Here is a 20,787-nt window from a genome sequence, read left to right on the forward strand (position 1 = left end):
GTGGGAATCCATGGTTTTGAGTGTCTCTTGGGCACTCACCTTCTCATAATGTTCCACTTGCTTTGTGAGTAGATCCATCTTAGCTACAAGCATGTCAATTTCTTTAATTGAATGCATACCTTCATTTATGGGGTTGGAGTCGATCATCGTTGCATCCTTGGTTGGAGACCATCTTCTCGATCAGTGTCTTTGCATCTGCAACACTTAGCGAAAAGAATGCACCACCACCACCACCATCTAAATGGCTCCTATCTAATGGTACTAATCTATGGTAGAAGTTCTAGATCAAAAGCCAGCCTTTCATGCCATGGTGTGGGCATGCAGAGATGTACTCTTGCATTCGTTCCCAAGCCTTGGGAATCGATTCATCTACTAGTTGTTGAAAACTAGAGATTTTATTGCGCAGAGCATTAGTCCTTTCTCCTAGGGAAAAACTTAACTACGAAAGCATTGGAACACTTGTCCCATGTATCTACAGCATTACGGTTAGAATAAAACCATTGCTTAGCCTTTCCTAACAAAGAGAAGGGGAAAAGGCAAAGACGTATAGCCTCTTGGCTCACTCCCTTAATGGTGAATGTGCTACAAATCTCCAATACATCACACGAAAACCATTCCTAAATTCTTGCCATGTAATCTCTTCAGCATTGGGGTGGCCAATTTGGAATGACTCCCACCAATCAAGTGTTGCACCTTGTAGCTACCCAGAGCCATAAAGTACCTTCTCTTTGTCATTACATTGAGTTATCTCAAGCTATGTCTCTATAGCACAAAGCCAATCATCAGCTTGTGGAGGATCACGTGAGTGAGTAAAAATAGGTGGACGTCCCTTCAGAAATTCTCTTCATTTGTCTCTCACTTGGACAAGTGCTGGTGGATTTTGCTACAGATTCTAGATTGTTTGTGCCATCTATTCCAAGAGCTGAGTTTCCATCATCATGAATTGTTCCATGGACATTGTAGGTTGTGGTTGTGGGTTGTTCTCATTGCCACTACCTACCCTGTAAGGTCCTTCCTGTGTCTTCCATCTATTTGAAACATGAATGACATCAGTCTAAGGTGACCATGGTAGAGCTAAACTTGATAAAAAGATGATAAGGCAAGATAAGATATTAAAGATAGCGAGAAAAGATTGAACCCGAACTATCTATTTCATTAAACCTTAAACCTTACTTTGAAAACTAGATGCAATTGCGGACATCACCCCACAACACATCACACTCATTACAAAAATTCAAATCAAACATAACCATAATAACAAGCATACAAACATTTAACTACACATGTCATACATAAGACTCTACACGATACTCGATGCTATCGTTCTTATTAAATAAAGGATAAGTCTCCTAAGGTCAACAAAGGTACGTGAACTTCTTCATCCTAGCTATGTTTAGAACAAGATGAGAACAAGATCTAATAGCATAAATATCAAGATTTTTCAATAGACTAGAGGGTAAGGAGTTAAGCATAACTTTTAATAAAATACAAGGAAAAGAGGGAGAGTGAAACAAATCCTTAAAACGACCATTTCTAACTAGGCTGAGTGTTCTACAGTCAACACAGCTTTGATACCAATTTGTCACACCCGATTTTAAGGATAAAACCGAGCGCCAACCATATGTGTGCCTAGGAAGTCAATATCACACATACAGTGACAAAACAAGGTAGATACCAAAGATTGTGCTTTATTACATATCGATATAACATTCATTACATCAAGACTTATAAGTCTTTAACAGATACAAAGCGGAAACTGATCTTTAGTAGAACTCCATAAACCACAGGGACGTCGACTGGTGAACCTCAGCCTACAACTTCTGGACTCCTCAAGATCATCTTCATGAACTCCACCATCTAGTACCCATCTAGGATTTTTGTTGATTGTAAAGCAAGTGTAAGCGCACCATGCTTAACAGTATAACAAAGGGGTTTATGAAGGCTCAAAGTCTTAACTCGGTATACTATGGTTAGCAATTTTACTTGGTCAAACTTTATTATACCTGAGTCACTATTTTAGTGATAAACCAACCCAAGTGGAGAGCAATATTAGTTAGTATTAAGATCATTCCCAAACCAAACAAGTAACCACTAATCATAAAGGATCTAGACCGTTCGTGTTCGTGTGCACAGCTGATATATCGGTTTGATCAAACTCTATAGAGTGTGTACACTTTCACCATGAGTCGTGATTCCCATTTGCCAGGCTTATATACTCCCATATCACATCTTCCAAAGTGTTTGGCTTCCACAAAATTGCATTTCATTTCATAAACATGTGCATCATCTATCTCATCATGCCATTATCACTGAAACATACATATGCAACATTCGCAATTCTGTTTGTTTCATACTTGATTTGCTTATGAATGGTAGTAGTGAAACATGTGAATGCAACATGAGTTTCTCATACCTTGAAACATGGCAACATGGTAGTAATATGACAAGTATAAAATAACAACAAGGTCATGAAACATGTGAAACATGAAATTGCAACATTTGAGTGAATTGATTGTTTTGTGCTTCATCACATGTGATCATTAGAAATTGGCATAGCACTTGTGTAAAGTGGTTAATTAGGGTCTAATACACCTTAACTACACTTAGGGTAATTGATGGGACATTGTTCATGTGGATCAAAATGACAAAAATGCCCTCAAGTGGAGGTTTGACTTTTAATGACCCTTAGAGTGACACTGTTTGACTAATTCAAAACTTCAACATAGAGACCTTGCATGGCTATGCACTCTTTACCAAAGTTGTAGCTAATTTATCAAGGAACAAAAGTTGTTTTATGATCAACTCATGAAAATGTGTGGAACAGCCTCAAACATGGCCTACAAGTCATTCTTGATGGTGGATTCAACACTGAAAAATAATTCTAAGTCCTAACTGCATTTTTAGTTGCATCAAGCCAACTTTGGCTTGATGTAACTTCTGATCCATGGCGAATTAGATGATGGTCCTTGAAAAGAAATTATAGATGGATGGTAGACCTACAATTTTCATGTACACTGTTTTTGCAATGGACCAACGGTTTAGCCGTATTAAAACGATGAAGTCGCGCTGTCAGGCGATTCCCATTGTCTAAATGTGATCTACAGTAACTAACAGTCATCAGACAACGAACACCGCGTGTTCGCCACCCATCGCCGGTCTTCTGCTCGAACTGCCACGCGCCGCGGGCATCCTGGCGCTGTTGGCCGCGACATGAGCACCCCGCGCGCCTGCCCGATGCACTCGCCTGCTCCATTTGCTTCTCTTTCGCCTTCACCGCGCGCAGCGCCGAGCCACTGCAACCCCTCTAGTTCCGACCGAGCGTCGCCATTGCCTTGCGTGCTCGCCACTGCAAAAACGTGCTGGCCATCTTGCCCCTAGCTTCGCCGTGATCCCCTCTACCACCTCCACCTTTCAATCGGTCCATTTGAGCATTGGTAAGGGCGTAATCGCCATTTCTTCCACCGCCGCCATGGCGGGACCTCGCCGGAGTTGGCGCTCCATGCGGCCAACTGTCACCGCGACCTTCCCATCCTTTCTCTCCCTTGCGCTAGCTACTGTGAGTGACGCTGAAGCTCGTAGGGTCACCCACTAGGGCCACGACGCCATCCTCTCGCCGGAGCCAGCCATGCCGTGGCCGTGTGCCACCATGACCGTCGCCACCCCCTTTAGCTGCGACAATAGCTTCAATTGAGGGCACCACTAGATGTGCACGAGTGGGGTGAACACCGTAGTACCGCTGGACTCGCCGGAGCTGTCGTCGTCGATGAGTTGCACCGCCGTCCGTTCTTCCTCCCCTGCCTGTCTCTCTGTCGCGTGGGGCCCCGTCGTCAGTCGCTGAGCCAAGGCGGGAGCCAGCGTGGGCCGCGCCGAGTGCTGGGCTGCGCTGGCGTTCGCTTGCGCATGCGTTGTGGGCCGCCGTGTTCTTCGAGCCGGCCCAGCAGTAGAGTTAGGGTTTCAACATTGTTTTGGTTTTATTCTTTTCACAGATTTGTGTATAGATTCAAAAATATGTATCTCCTAGTTGGTAGCTTCAAATGATGTGGTTCCAATTTTGTTGAGTTCATGATAATGTCTAGTTTTTATTAAAAATATAATTTATGCCATGTTCTGTTATGAAAAATGGAGTTACTAATTATCTCTTTTAATCACGAAGGAAATAGGGGTAATTATATCTTTTTCTATGTAGCTCCAAATGGCATGAAATTTTTATGGTGTACTGCTCATGTCATGAATAGCTTGTAGTTAAATTTTCATATATTTTGGACACTGTATGTAGGAGATAGAAAATTCTCTTGTTTGCATGGATGGATCTTGTGTGAATTTTCATAATTTTTTTATAGATCCAGTAAAGGTAAAAATTGGTGAGTGCTATTCTTATGCTAGAATGATGCTAGGAAAATGTGAAATCTATTTCTTGACACTTTTCAATAGGGTTTCCTAATTATGCTAAAAATAGACATGCCACCTGTTATTTTGGGTACCGCAAGTTCTGCTTGCTCAATGGCTTTGAAATTTTTATGGTAGTCTATGTGAAGCATGAGATAGCTACTGTAATTTTTGTATATTTTTCTGAATAGTTTTACTATATATTGCTTTAATCACCTAATTAACTAAATAAATTAGAAAAGGGCATTAAATAATTTATTTAGAAGTTGGCACTATACTTTCTGATGTTCCTCTGGTATGTGCAACAAGTTGGTAAACTTGGTTTGGTCCAATTATGCTTTTACATCATCACTAAATAATTAATTTAGTAGACCTGTCATTTCTGGACAGATTCTAGGTTTACTAGAATTTGATTTGGTTAACGTAAGAATCATGCTTTGATGTTTACAAATGATTTGTAGAGAATTTCATAAGCTTTCCAGAATGTCCTCTTGTAAGTCATTTGAATTTATAGAACTCTGGTTATGATTGAATTAAGGAACTACCCATGTGCATATGAAACTTTAACTGTTGTTTTAAGTACGCCTTTACTATTTCTAAGTTTGTGGTAATGTTCCTAGGTGTTAGGCCTTTAACTGAAGATGAACATCTTTACCTTAGGTTATGCAAGTTAGGTAAGTAGATCTTGTTCTTCAAGTTAAGTTAGATACATGTTTTCAAGTGATTTGAATAGAGCTATTCTTAATCGGTAAACGAGTGTCCAGTGATGTTTCGTTAAACACTTACTGTGATTCATTCATCATGAGCATCATGTCATTCCTTATGCATCCATGATATTTATCTTGTGCATCGGCATGCAATAGGTGTACCGGAAGGTGTGACACTGCTGGAATTTGAGGAACCGAGCGAGCAGCAGCAGCCGACACCGGAGGTTCAGGAGGTGCAGCCTTCAGGAGAAGTGCCAGATGAGGTCGCCGTTGAGTGCCCGGATCACCGTCCGTGCAACTTTGTGAAAGGCAAGCCCCGGAGCATATTAAGCCTCCTAATTTCCGAAATACAGTTAAAGTATTATTGTTACATATATATATATTGTTGCATTAAGTTTAGGTGTTGGATGCAAACATTTGCTGCATTGGTTATCCAATCCTTGTCCAGATATTGATACCCTGAATCCTATGTAGCTCAGGTTCGTGTAGTGCTTAGCCCTGCTGAAACGTGGTAGAAGTCGGGTGATTTCCTGTCACCTGCGAGATATAGGAAGATACATATGGCACGGTTGGCTATATTTGCTATCGTGGAAAAGAACCAGTCTTAATTTGAAATGAAGACCGGACGGAGACTTGCCGGTTTGCAGTGACTCCGTCTGTGTCGCTTAAGGACTGAATCTTGGAGCCTTTCCTGTTCATGTTGAACGCATGCCTCTCTCTTAGTTGGCCGGGTCTAGAGACCGACCACGAAGCCGAGTAGCTCACCTTAGGCTGGGAGTCGATAAGTATAAAGTGCGCCTCGAAAATGAGCCGTAGGCGTGAGTCCAAGGGCAGGTGATTTAAAAGTCCTGATCGTCCTGGCAGAAGGGTAATCCCTGAGAGTGCTGGCGCTGATCGAACCCATGAATTTGGTTCCTAAGTTGTCCTAAAGGTGACCCACGGCTACCCTTGCAAAGTATGCCAGGGTGAGAGTTAGGAATACCCCCTCAGCTCAGTTGTAATTCAATTCGAGTCGCCGTCTCTCCCGATTAGTGAGAACTTGACGGGCTTATCTCCAATGTAGATACACTAAATAACATAATGGTTTAGAAATGATGATATGATGATGACAGCCTTTTTATACCTACTATGGTTAATATTGTTTGCTCCTAATAAGTGAGTGCTCTAGTACAGGTGCTAATCTAGTGGACAGGTAAATGATGATAAGCTTGATGCTAAGTTTAAATTGGTTACTATATTCATAAGCTCTTTTATGCAACTATGTCAAGCTAGCCCACCTCATAAGCCTTGCATGACCCTTGGTGTCTTTTATTTCTGGTTTTGACGGGTAAGTCTAGCTGAGTACCTTCTCGTACTCAGGGTTTATCTCCCACCTGTTGCAGATGACCAGTTCTACTTTGGTTGCTGCAAGTATTGCCTTCTCCCAGCTAGGGATGAAGACTCAGATCTAGCAATGTATTTGAAACTATGAAGTTATGTACTGAACTATGTTGCTTCCGCAAATTTGAACTTGGTTTGTAATATTTTTATTCGAACTCTGATGGATGTAATCCGAATGCTACTTGTGAAATGTTGTAACGAATGATGTGTTGTGTTGAATCACTACGGTCTTGGTTTGCATGTCGAGAGTTGGTTGAAATCCTTCATGATTTTTGGACTACCGGGATTATGGGAGCTTAAGTACAGGAATTTGATCACTTCTATGATTGTTTTTGTACTTACATTCTTATGATTTGGTCGGTTCTGTTACAGCTGGCATCAGAGCAAGATTCGACACTAAACATGTCATTTGTGTATTTAAAACAAAAGTATTTGTGAAAATCCTAAATTAAATACTAAGTATTGCCAGTGGTCATATCCCTTATGCCCAAGTAAGGACTCTTAGGTGGCTTATTAAAGTACTAACTTGGGGGTTCCTGCTTGTTTCTGTTTCGTTGTCCATACGGTGTGCTATTGTATGGATGCCATCCGTTTGGGTGGTAATGTATGGATCAAAATACCTCTATGCTCTAGTAAGTGGGAGTTGTGAGAGCATGACCGTCCAACCGTCAGTCTAGGGGAGAGTAGTTGTGGTTGCTCGCATACTTACATGTTCGATCATGTATCTATGAGAGTACTTAAATGTGGGTATCTCTGTCGGGTAGCTGTGATACTAGAGTATATACATCGGGGGATGTATGTATGAAAGTATTTAGTTTACTGCTTACTTTATATGCCTTTTTGGGAAACTATTGGGCTAAAATGAAATTTTCTGCAGGTACACAAACAACGTATCGTTGTAGATCGACTAGATACCATATACGAGAGAACGTATGTATGCCACCGTATATTCGCTAGCCTTTAAATTTTTCTAGGTTTGTGAGGACGTATGGATCGTGCATGCATCATGTTCAAGCATACATAGCATTTTTGCATTACTCCCTCCTTTAAAAATTGATGGTCTCGACTAATTAAATTTCGTATCCCTTAAATGATTCTCCCCTTACGTTGCAACTTTTTGCTATAGATGGCGTGCACGAAACTCACTACTCGCAAGTCCGCTGGAGGCAGGGCACCTCGTCATTGGTTAGCTCCTCGTGAGCCCCGTCCGGAGCCTACTGAGGCGGAAAGGCTGAGGGTAGAGCTGGCCCGGGTGACTGCTGAGAGGAATGCGGCTCAACATCGTTTGGAGCAAGTAACACAAGAATGGGACCAAGAGACCCTAGAGGTTTAGAGGTTGATAGTTGCTCACCGCAACTGTGAACGTATGTTGATTCATGTGCTGAACCAACGGAATGAAGCCTAGCACGAAGAGAATATGTTGAGAGCACGACAGGTGGAGCTAGAGCAGCAGTTGGCAGTTGCCGAAGAGTACAATGACCATCTCCATGAGGAGGTTCACCTGTTACATAATCAGCTTCACCCTCTCCTGCCACCTGATGATGAGGATGAGATGGGCTCTGGTGTCATCATGGCTGAAGGTGATGATGACATTGAGGTCAATGGACCTGAGGACGTTCCACCTGAAGAGGAGGAAGATGAGGAGTTAGAGCCTGCTAGTGATGAAGATGAAGGAGAGATCTTCGACACTGACTCTGAGGACGATGCGTAGTTTAGCTTACTACTTATCTAATGAGCTAGAGCTAGTCTTTTGTTGATCCTCATGCATGAACGAGTAGCTTTGTAATAAGTTAATCGTTGGGATGTAATATCGAACCTTAAGTTGTCTTTGATGTCAGTTGGAACCTCTATGGCTTGGATGTAACCTATCGAACGTGTTATGCTCCATGTATGTGAGCCTTTGACAATTTCCATCTGTGCGGTCTATCGATCTCATTGTTGGTTAAGTTCATCGCATTAATGTGTCAATTGATGCGCTTGATGAGTTATGTGATTGTGATGGATGATTGTGCCTCTGTTGATAGTATAAATTCATGTTCTCCATTGGAGTCAGTTTGGCATAATTATACAATTCATCTACAAAAATTTCCACATTGTCAGTGCTCATTGGCTATACATTTTGCAGATGGCTTATAACCTTCATCGTGGTCGTAGCATGGGAGATGAGGAACAACCACCTCCTCCACCGCCCACACCAGCTGAGCTAATGCGGACAGTCATCGAAAGCCAGCGCATGCTAGCTGAGGCTATACGCCAAATGGCTAACCGCGAGGATTGACATGTCCGCCAGGGACCCGAGCCGAACCAGTACAGTAGCTTTAAGGACTTCATGGACACAAAGCCTCCTATCTTTAGAGAGGCAGAAGAACCATTACAAGCTGATGAATGGTTGAGCACGATAGAGCAAAGGTTTGGATTGCTCCATTTGACAGAAGGTATGAAGGCCTCGTATGCAGGACACTAGCTCCAAGGCCCTGTAGGCATCTGGTGGACCCATCACAGGACCACCTTCCCTACAAATGTCAAGATAGTTTGGGACCAGTTCCAGGCAGCTTTCCGGGGACACTTTATCCCTCCTGGTCTCATGGCCATTAAGCATACCGAGTTTATGAAGCTAACCCAAGGCAACAAGAGTCTTAATGAATACCTCTAGGCATTCAACAACCTGGCAAGGTATGCTCCCGAGTTCATGGATACTGACGCCAAGAAGATAGCTAGCTTCAAGAGGGGACTTTCCCCTAAACTGATGAAGTCTATGGGCAACTGCAAGTGTGTCACCTTCAATGAGTTTATCAGTGACACCCTGACTCAGGAGAATAACGATAACGTATATGCTGCTTCCAAGACCCGTAAAAGAAACTTTGAGGCAGGTGCTTCTCGGTCTAAGGCACCAGTGGTATCCAAGACCCAGTATCGTCCACCCAATGCTAATGTCCGGTACCGCCCACCTCAGAAGAAGAATCAAGCTAAAACTGGTTTCCGCAAGGGTTACACAATTTCCTTGCCAAAGAATACCTCTGGGCAGGGCAGCTCCAATGTCCCACCAGCAAACAGGCCATGCTAGAACTGTAACTAGCCTGGTCACTAGGCTAATAAGTGTCCCTATCCTTCCAAGCAGAATGCTCAGGGAAATGTCCGTTAGGGGCGTGTTCACTACACTACTGTGGAGGAAATTCCTGCTGGTGAAGTGGTCATCGCTGGTAAGTTCCTTGTTAATGATCTCCCTACAATTGTGCTCTTTGATTCGGGTGCTTCGCATTCCTTTGTGAGTTCTACTTTTGCATCTAAGCATAAGATGAATGTGATTACAATTGTCAAGGGTGGTTATTGTATTAGTGCTGCTGGAAATAATATCATGACTAACCAAGTAGTTAAAGATGTAAGGATTGAGATTGGGGATCGAGAGTTCCTTACGGATCTTGTAGTTCTGCCGGGGGTAGGAATCGATGTAATCCTAGGGATGAAGTGGATGAGCGGGAATGGAGTGTTGATCGATACATCAACCCGTGTGGTAATGTTGAGAGATCCTGTGGATAAGAAGGGTTTTCTAGTGCAGTTACCTCATGATATCGCTATCCACAATACAGCCAATGCTACCCTAGACAAAGCCATTGAAGATATACCGGTTGTCTATGAGTTTCCAGATGTCTTCCCTGATGACTTACCTGGATTACCTCCGGACCGAGAAGTAGAATTCAAGATAGAACTCATTCCGGGTACGGCACCTATTTCTCGAAGGCCCTATAGAATGTCGTCCAATGAGTTGGCTGAGCTGAAGATTCAGTTGAATGAGCTATTAAAGAAAGGTTTGATTCAGCCTAGTTCTTCTCCTAGGGGTTGTCTGGCTATCTTTGTGAAGAAGAAGGACGAGTCTCTGTGCATGTGCGTGGATTATCGCCCCCTTAATGCTGTTACTATCAAGAACAAATACCCTCTTCCTCGCATCGATATTCTGTTTGATCAGCTCTCCAAAGCTAAGGTATTCTCCAAGATCGATTTGAGGTCTGGCTACCATCAGATCAAAATTCATCCTGAATATATACCTAAGACAGCTTTCTCTACTCGTTATGGCTTGTTCGAATATCTTGTCATGTCCTTTGGGTTGACAAATGCTCCGGCACACTGTATGTACCTGATGAATTCAGTATTCATGCCAGAATTGGACAAGTTCGTCGTCGTGTTCATTGATGATATCCTTGTATATTCTCAGAATGAAGAAGAGCATGCTGAACATCTGAGAATTGTTTTAACTCGGTTACGTGACAACCAGCTTTATGCTAAGTTCAGCAAGTGCGAATTCTGGTTGAACAAGATACCTTTTCTGGGTCATGTGTTATCTGGAGATGGAATTTCGGTTGACCCTACTAAGGTGCAAGAAGTCCTAGAGTGGAAGGCACCTACTACGGTCACAGAAGTCCGAAGTTTCCTAGGTTTGGCTGGCTACTATCGTCGCTTTATCCTGGATTTCTCAAAAATCGCCAAGCCCATGACTCGACTACTTCAAAAGGATGAGAAGTTTGTGTGGACTCCGAAGTGTGAAGAGGCTTTCCACACTTTGTGGACCTTACTAACCTCTGCTTCTGTATTGGCACAACCTGACATCGAGAAGCCTTTTGATGTCTATTGTGATGCATGTGGCACCGGTTTGGGGTGTGTTCTTATGCAGGAGGGCCGAGTCATTGCTTATGCTTCGCGCCAGCTTCAAAAGCATGAAATCAATTATCCTACCCATGACTTAGAGCTAGCCGTGGTTGTTCATGCCCTGAAGATTTGGAGACATTACTTGCTAGGTAATGAGTGCAACATCTATACGGACCATAAAAGTCTCAAGTACATCTTTACTCAACCCGAGTTGAACATGCGTCAACGACGATGGTTAGAATTGATCAAAGACTACAACCTTCAAGTGCACTACCATCCTGGCAAGGCAAATGTGGTTGTTGATGCCTTAAGCAGAAAGACCCATTGCAATTCCTTAGTTAGTGAAGACTTTCATCTGACACACCTCCTTTATCCTGTAGTACTCCATAATATCACTGTGGATTGCTCTCTTAGAAGTCAAATTATTGAACTCCAGAAGACTGATGTGGGTGTGTTTCATATCAAGCGGAAGATGAAAGCTCAGGAGACCAAGCACTTTAGGGTCGATGACAAAGGAATTCTCTGGTTTAATGATAGGCTTGTAGTACCCAAAGACAAAGAACTTAGAAATCAAATTATGGTTGAAGCCCATTCTTCTAAATTGTCCATCCATCCTGGTAGCAGTAAAATATATCAAGATCTCAAGCTATATTATTGGTGGACCAAGATGAAGAAAGAAATCGCAGCCTACATGGCAAGGTGCGATAACTGTTGCAGAGTCAAGGCTATTCACATGAGGCCTGGATTATTGCAGCCACTCTCTATTCCTAGCTGGAAGTGGGAAGAAATTGTCATGGATTTCATTGTTGGATTACCCACTACCAAAAAGGGTTGTGATTCCATCTGGGTTATTGTAGATCATCTAACTAAATCCGCTCACTTTATTCCGGTCAAGTCTACCTATCACCCTCACAATTATGCTGAGATTTACTTTCAACAAGTGGTACGTCTCCATGGTGTACCCAAATCCATTGTTTCAGATAGAGGACCGCAATTCACGGCTCGCTTTTGGGAGTGCTTACATCATAATCTTGGCACTCATCTAATCCACAGTGTTGCCTATCATCCGCAAACATCAGGACAGACTGAGCATGTTAATCAAATTCTTGAAGACATGCTTAGAGCTTGTCTTATCTCTTGCAAAGGCTCTTGGGAGGAATGGTTGCCTCTCGCTGAATTCTCTTATAACAACAGTTATCAAGAGAGTATCAAAATGGCTCCTTTTGAAGCTCTTTATGGCCGCAAGTGTAGAACTCCTTTGAACTGTGTGTAACCTGGAGAAAAAGATTCTATGGTATTGATTTTGTAAAAGAAGCCGAAGAGCAAGTCCGAACTATACAGAAGAATATGACTGCCGCTTAGGCTAGACAAAAGAGCTATGCTGACAAGAGAAGAAAACCTATTGAGTTTGAAGTAGGTGATCATGTTTATCTGAAGGTATCCCCTATGAAAGGAGTAAAATGTTTTGGAATCAAAAGGAAGCTTGAGCCTCGATATGTTGGACCTTACCGCATTATCGAGAAAAGTGGAAGAGTAGCCTATAAACTCGATCTACCATGTGAAATGGGAGCTATATTCCCGGTATTCCATGTGTCTCAGTTGAAGAAGTGTCTCCGTATTCCTAAGGAATGGGTAGCTACGAGGAAAATCAACTTGAAATCTGATCTTTCTTATGAGGAGAAGCCCGTGCAGGTTCTGGATACTCAAGAAAGAGTGACTCGTAGGCGAGTAGTTAAGTTATACAAGGTAGTTTGGAGTAATCATAGTGATCGGGATGCAACATGGGAGCGGGAAGATTATTTAAAGGAAAATCATCCAACTTTCTATACTAAATGGTACGCTTTCCAAATCTCAGGACGAGATTTTTCTAAGGGGGAAGCGCTGTAACACCCTAGGTGTTTGGCTTCCACAAAATTGCATTTCATTTCATAAACATGTGCATCATCTATCTCATCATGCCATTGTCACTAAAACATACATATGCAACTTTCGCAATTCTGTTTGTTTCATACTTGATTTGCTTATGAATGGTAGTAGTGAAACATGTGAATGCAACATGAGTTTCTCATACCTTGAAACATGGCAACATGGTAGTAATATGACAAGTATAAAATAACAACAAGGTCATGAAACATGTGAAACATGAAATTGCAACATTTGAGTGAATTGATTGTTTTGTGCTTCATTACATGTGATCATTAGAAATTGGTATAGCACTTGTGTAAAGTGGTTAATTAGGGTCTAATACACCTTAACTACACTTAGGGTAATTGATGGGACATTGTTCATGTGGATCAAAATGACAAAAATGCCCTCAAGTGGAGGTTTGACTTTTAATGACCCTTAGAGTGACATTGTTTGACTAACTCAAAAGTCCAACATAGAGACCTTGCATGGCTATGCACTCTTTACCAAAGTTGTAGCTAATTTATCAAGGAACAAAAGTTGTTTTATGATCAACTCATGAAAATGTGTGGAACAGCCTCAAACATGGCCCACAAGTCATTCTTGATGGTGGATTCAGCACTGAAAAATAATTCTAAGTCCTAATTGCATTTTCAGTTGGATCAAGCCAACTTTGGCTTGATGTAACTTCTGATCCATGGCGAATTAGATGATGGTCCTTGAAAAGATATTTTAGATGGATGGTAGACCTACAATTTTCATGTACACTATTTTTGCAATGGACCAACGGTTTAGCCGTATTAAAACTATGAAGTCGCGGTGTCAGGCGATTCCCGTTGTCTGATTGTGATCTACAGTAACTGACAGTCATCAGACAACGAATGCCGTGTGTTCGCCACCCATCGCCGGTCTTCTGCTCGAACTGCCACGCGCCGCGGGCATCTTGGCGCTGCTGGCCGTGACATGAGCACCCCGCGCACCTGCCCGACGCACTCACCTGCTCCATTTGCTTCTCTTTCGCCTTCACCGCGCGCAGCGCCGAGCTGCTGCAACCCCTCTAGTTCCAACCGAGCGTCGCCATTGCCTTGCACGCTCGCCACTGCAAAAACGCGCCAGCCATCTTGCCCCTAGCTTCACCGTGATCCCCTCTACCACCTCCACCTTTCAATCGGTCCATTTCAGCATTGGTAAGGGCACAATCGCCATTTCTTCCACCGCCGCCATGGCAGGACCTCGCCGGAGTTGGCGCTCCACGCGGCCAACTGTCACCGCGACCTTCCCATCCTTTCTCTCCCTTACGCTAGCTACTGTGAGTGACGCTGAAGCTCGTAGGGTCACCCACTAGGGCCACGACGACATTGTCTCGCCAGAGCCGGCCATGCCGTGGCCGTGCGCCGCCATGACCGTCGCCACCCCCTTTAGCTGCGACAATAGCTTCAATTAAGGGCACCACTAGATGCGCACGGGTGGGGTGAACACCGTAGTACCACTGGACTCGCCGGAGCTATCGCCGTCGACGAGTTGCGCCGCCGTCCGTTCTTCCTCTCCTGCCTGTCTCTCTGTCGCGTGGAGCCCCGTCGTCAGTCGCTGAGCCAAGGCGGGAGCCAGCGTGGGCCGCGCCGAGTGCTGGGCCATGCTGGCGTTCGCTTGCGCATGCGTTGTGGGCCGCCGTGTCCTTCGGGGCCGGCCCAGCAGTAGAGTTAGGGTTTCAACATTGTTTTGGTTTTATTCTTTTCACAGATTTGTGTATAGATTCAAAAATATGTATCTCCTAGTTGGTAGCTTCAAATGATGTGGTTCCAATTTTGTTGAGTTCATGATAATGTCTAGTTTTTATTAAAAATATAATTTATGCCATGTTCTGTTATGAAAAATGGAGTTACTAATTATCTCTTTTAATCATGAAGGAAATAGGGGTAATTATATCTTTTTCTATGTAGCTCCAAATGGCATGAAATTTTTATGGTGTACTTCTCATGTCATGAATAGCTTATAGTTAAATTTTCATATATTTTGGACACTATATGTAGGAGATAGAAAATTCTCTTGTTTGCATGGATGGATCTTGTGTGAATTTTCATAATTTTTCTATAGATCCAGTAAAGGTAAAAATTGGTGAGTGCTATTCTTATGCTATAATGATGCTAGGAAAAATGTGAAATCTATTGTTTGACACTTTTCAATAGGGTTTCCTAATTATGCTAAAAATAGACATGCCACCTGTTATTTTGGGTACAGCAAGTTCTGCTTGCTCAATGGCTTTGAAATTTTTATGGTAGTCTATGTGAAGCATGAGATAGCTACTGTAATTTTTGTAGATTTTTCTGAATAGTTTTACTATATATTGCTTTAATCACCTAATTAACTAAATAAATTAGAAAAGGGCATTAAATAATTTATTTAGAAGTTGGCACTATACTTTCTGATGTTCCTCTGGTATGTGCAACAAGTTGGTAAACTTGGTTTGGTCCAATTATGCTTTTGCATCATCACTAAATAATTAATTTAGTAGACCCTGTCATTTCTGGACAGATTCTAGGTTTACTGGAATTCGATTTGGTTAACGTAAGAATCATGCTTTGATGTTTACAAATGATTTGTAGAGAATTTCATAAGCTTTCCAGAATGTCCTCTTGCAAGTCATTTGAATTTATAGAACTCTGGTTATGATTGAATTAAGGAACTACCCGTGTGCATATGAAACTTTAACTGTTGTTTTAAGTATGCCTTTACTATTTCTAAGTTTGTGGTAATGTTCCTAGGTGTTAGGCCTTTAACTGAAGATGAGCATCTTTATCCTTAGGTTATGCAAGTTAGGTAAGTAGATCTTATTCTTCAAGTTAAGTTAGATACATGTTTTCAAGTGATTTGAATAGAGCTATTCTTAATTCGGTAAACGAGTGTCCAGTGATGTTTTGTTAAACACTTACTGTGATTCATTCATCATGAGCATCATGTCATTCCTTATGCATCCATGATATTTATCTTGTGCATCGGCATGCAATAGGTGTACGCGAAGGTGTGACACTGCTGGAATTTCGAGGAACCGAAGCGAGCAGCAGCAGCCGACACTGGAGGTTCAGGAGGTGCAGCCTTCAGGAGAAGTGCCAGACGAGGTCGCCGTTGAGTGCCCGGATCACCGTCCGTGCAACTTTGTGAAAGGCAAGCCCCGGAGCATATTAAGCCTCCTAATTTCCAAAATGCAGTTAAAGTATTATTGTTACATATATATATTGTTGCATTAAGTTTAGGTGTTGGATGCAAATATTTGCTACATTGGTTATCCAATCCTTGTCCAGATATTGATACCCTGAATCCTATGTAGCTCAGGTTCGTGTAGTGCTTAGCCCTGCTGAAACGCGGTAGAAGTCAGGTGATTTCCTGTCACCTGCGAGATATAGGAAGATACATATGGCACGGTTGGCTATATTTGCTATCGTGGAAAAGAACCAGTCTTAATTTGAAATGAAGACCGGACGGAGGCTTGCCGGTTTGCAGTGACTCTGTCTGTGTCGCTTAAGGACTGAATCTTTGAGCCTTTCCTGTTCATGTTGAACGCATGCCTCTCTCTTAGTTGGCCGGGTCTAGAGACCGACCATGAAGCCGAGTAGCTCACCTCAGGCTGGGAGTCGATAAGTATAAAGTGCACCTCGGAAGGGAGCCGTAGGCGTGAGTCCAAGGGCAGGTGATTTAAAAGTCCTGATCGTCCTGGCAGAAGGGTAATCCCTGAGAGTGCTGGCGCTGATCGAACCCACGAATTTGGTTCCTGAGTTGTCCCAAAGGTGACCCACGGCTACCCTTAGCAAAGTATGCCAGGGTGAGAGTTAGGAATACCCCCTCAGCTGAGTTGTAATTCGATTCGAGTCGCCGTCTCTCCCGGTTAGTGAGAACTTGACGGGCTTATCTCCAATGTAGATACACTAAATAACATAATGATTTAGAAATGATGATATGATGATGACAGCCTTATTATACCTGCTATGGTTAATATTGTTTGCTCCTAATAAGTGAGTGCTTCTAGTACAGGTGCTAATCTAGTGGACAGGTAAATGATGATAAGCTTGATGCTAAGTTTAAATTGGTTACTATATTATAAGCTCTTTTATGCAACTGTGTCAAGCTAGCCCACCTCATAAGCCTTGCATGACCCTTGGTGTCTTTTATTTCTGGTTTTGACTGGTAAGTCTAGCTGAGTACCTTCTCGTACTCAGGGTTTATCTCCCACCTATTGCAGATGACCAGTTCTACTTTGGTTGCTGCAAGTATTGCCTTCTCCTGGCTGGGGATGAAGACTAGACCGTTGGGCGCGGTCTCTCATAGTTCTCGTACCTGATGATGCTTTTGTGGGACATGACTCAGATCTGGCAATGTATTTGAAACTATGAAGTTATGTACTAAACTATGTTGCATCCGCAAATTTGAACTTGATTTGTAATATTTTTATTCGAACTCTGATGGATGTAATCCGAATGCTACTTGTGAAATGTTGTAACGAATGATGTGTTGTGTTGAATCACTACGGTCTTGATTTGCATGTCGAGAGTTGGTTGAAATCCTTTGTGATTTCTGGACTACCGGGATTATGGGAGCTTAAGTACAGGATTTTGATCACTTCTGTGATTGTTTTTGTACTTACGTTCTTATGATTTGGTCGATTCTGTTACAGCAGGGTACACTACGAAGCCTTTCCCAAGATGCCCTAACAAGTCATAGCCGCTAAGGTTTTAGTCTCCCAAGTGTCATGGACACCTTCCACCATGAGTGGCACAACTGATCGTAGTCTAGCACTCACCTTAGTAGGACCGGGACCATAAGCAGCATGGTACCCCCTCTTGCCCTTTCGGTAAGCTATAGACGAGTTAGAACTAATCTAAGTAACTAGCTAAGACCAGAGCCATGTGATTCTCATGGTTGTACAATATCTTCTGGGTTGCCGCTTTAGGATTAAGTCCTTAGGGAGAGGAATCTAGAGCACTAAAACCCCGTGCTCTAGCCCCATGTTCCATGTTGCTAAAAAGCATTATTTTATCATATTGCATATATATTATTAGTCACATTAAATAATTAGTCTTGGTTACTAGTAGCAGCATCTAACTATAACATGCATACCATCCCATGGGTAACAAGAATATGTGGTACAAAAATATGCTAGGTAAAGTCCTTATAGACATTTCAATTTAGACACATGCACGAAAGAATTGTATATAATTTATAGGTACAAGGATTCCTTTGTTACACTTGCCTTTCTCAAAACCTTAGCTTGCTGCTGGTATTGATCTCCAAACACTTGCTCCTCAGCAACCACGGAGAGCTCACACTCTAAACGTGATCAACATCACCATACAAGCATCCATTCTAAGCATTACATGCAAACAAATGATATTCTATTAGAATAGTACCACCAAACAGTAAAAACAGAATATAAAAAGGCTTATAAAACTATTCTACGAACAACATGAGCGTAGGAATCACTCTAATCGGAGTTAAAACGTAAAAGTTATGTTAAAAACAAGGTTCAATTGTGTTTCTGTAAATAAACTGAACTCATTTTGAATTATAAAACAATTAAAACTGATTTTTCACGCAGGCTTGAACGGTGGGTCCTATTCTTAAAAACGACAGGGGCTAAAATGAGTAAAAATAGGGTTAAAAAGGAATTATTTTGAATGGAGATGGAACGTGGGTTCATTTCTGGAAAGCGCACGGTCTTAAACGAAAAATGCACGCTGCTGACCGCGGTTGACCCTATCGCTTGCTAACTCAGCACCACGTGGCGCTCCCTGATTGGTGCGGCGCACCACGCGTGCGTGGACGAGCGTGAGCTGGCGCTGTGCTCCGCGTCCATGGGTCCGTGGTGGATCGATAAATACTCGAAGGGGTATGGCCTAATCCTGGCCACCAAAAACGGATCGGACGGTGCGAACGTGATCAGGAGGGACCTGGCCACTGGGGAAGAAGCTCCCACAGCGGCCCGCCATTGCCGCTCACGCCGAGCTCGCCGGCGGATGGCCGGAACGACGCTCCCGGGCTCCGACTTCGACACAAACTACACCGGAGGGATGAGAACGACTACTCGAGCGCAATAGGAGGGATCTCAGGGACTGAAACTCGCCGGGACGGCACCACCCACGGCGGCACCATGGCCGGCAGGATGCGGAGCTCGGGGAAAAGGCGTTTTGGAGCGCTAAACTTAAAAGGGAGAGCACGGGGAGGAATATGAGATTACCTCGGACACGATGGAGGTGCTCGTGACGTCGGGGAAGGCACCACAGCGGCCGGCGACGAGTGGGGACGGACTGGAGAGAGAAAAGTGCAACGGTGAGCTCGAATTCATGAAATCCGAGAGTAAAATAGAGGGGGAAGGGGACCTATGGCCGCGGCGAAGCCTTGCGAAGCTTCTGGACGAGATACTGACGGTGATTAAGAGCTCCGAGCGGCAAATCGAGGCAGCGGGGCTGTGGGTGAGCGCGGCAACTGCAAAGGGGAAGAAGGGGCTCGGCAGACGGGGTTTATAAGGCGAGCAGGGATGGTAGACGCGGGGTCATGCGTGGCGGTTGGCCCGGCTTGAAGACACCCCTCTTGATGGCCTCCATCACTCGGTGGAGTGAAGGAGTGACGTAAAGGCACGGGCGGAAACTGTGGCTCGGCGAAGAAAAAAGGGTGGCCGGCTGATATCCGGGCCCCGCTGACTAGAGAGAGGAGAGAGGGAGAGCGCGCAGGCCAACACGGCTGACGAGTAGGCCCCAGCTACCAGCGAGAGGAGGAGAGAGGGCGCGCGGGACTGGGCCTGTCCGCTGGGCCGCGAGTTGGGCCGAGGGGTGCGGCGCAGAGCAGGTCGCCTGCTGGGCTGCGCAGAGGGAAAAGAGGAGAGGGTCAGGCTGGGCTGCTTCTAGGTGCTAGGCCAAAAGGTGAGAAGAGATGATAGTTAAAAATAAAAGCCTTTTATTTTCTAAAGCTAAGAACTTTGATTAAATTCAAATAAACCTCAAGCAATCTAGCCCTGCACTCAACCAAAAAAATATCATGCATCGGCATGAATGCAACGAATAAGTTTCTAACCCTTATATTAAATTTTAATTAACACAAAAATTATTATTTTGGCCTATGTTAAATGCACAAAAATTAAATAAATGCACCAAATTAATTACTAAATTTGGAAAATGAAATTTAGGGTGTTACACCAGATCCGCCCGCGCTGGGGCCTTATCCGCCGTGGTGGAGCCTGACGCTGCCAAATCCACCGCAGTGGAGCCCGCCGCCTCTAGATCTACCCACGCGGGGGCTGGATCCGGCCTCCCATGCATCGATCGAGCTTGAGGGAGAGGGATGCGTCGGCGGCCTCCTAGTGCGTCGAAGAGGGAGAGGGATGTGCCGCCATAGAGGGAAAGTGATGCGCTGTCGGAGAGGGATGCGCCACTAGAGAGGGAGAGAGATGCATCACCGAAAGGAGAGAGGGGTGCGTGTGCCCTGCGCTGGCTGAGCTTGGGCTCCATGGGGAGAGGAGGGAGGAGCCTCGGGTGGGGGCTGCCATGGGAGAGAGGGAGAGGTGAGGGAGAGGCAGCGGCGAGTGAGGGGCCGAGGTGCGGAGGCGTCAAGTGCGGGGCATTGGGCATGAGGGAGAGGGAAGGGACGACCAAGGGGCTATGCTATGAGAGAGATAAGTAAATGAAACCCTAGCTCTAGGTATATATACTATGAGCATCTTTGTTTCAAAAAAATATATACTATGAGCATCATATCAGGCCGAGATGGGCTGCCTAGGCTAGGA

General features: G+C 43.9%; 1 long non-coding RNA gene and 1 other non-coding gene across 2 annotated transcripts; one reads left to right on the forward strand and one right to left on the reverse strand.

The window, feature by feature from the left end:
* The first annotated feature begins 302 nt into the window (after nt 1–302).
* Nucleotides 303–411, forward strand: LOC136530041 (small nucleolar RNA R71). Its single transcript, XR_010777550.1, has one exon. It is a non-coding gene; the product is annotated as a small nucleolar RNA R71 (small nucleolar RNA).
* A 144-nt stretch (nt 412–555) lies between these two features.
* On the reverse strand, nt 556–19,519 carry LOC136527070 (uncharacterized). The gene is made up of 4 exons (XR_010776670.1): nt 19,388–19,519; nt 19,246–19,315; nt 18,262–18,374; nt 556–1,028 (listed from the first exon to the last, which is right to left on the reverse strand). It is a non-coding gene; the product is annotated as an uncharacterized lncRNA (long non-coding RNA).
* Nucleotides 19,520–20,787: the final 1,268 nt, after the last annotated feature.

Source organism: Miscanthus floridulus, chromosome 19, assembly GCF_019320115.1.
Source record: "Miscanthus floridulus cultivar M001 chromosome 19, ASM1932011v1, whole genome shotgun sequence".
NCBI classification, from domain to species: domain Eukaryota; kingdom Viridiplantae; phylum Streptophyta; class Magnoliopsida; order Poales; family Poaceae; genus Miscanthus; species Miscanthus floridulus.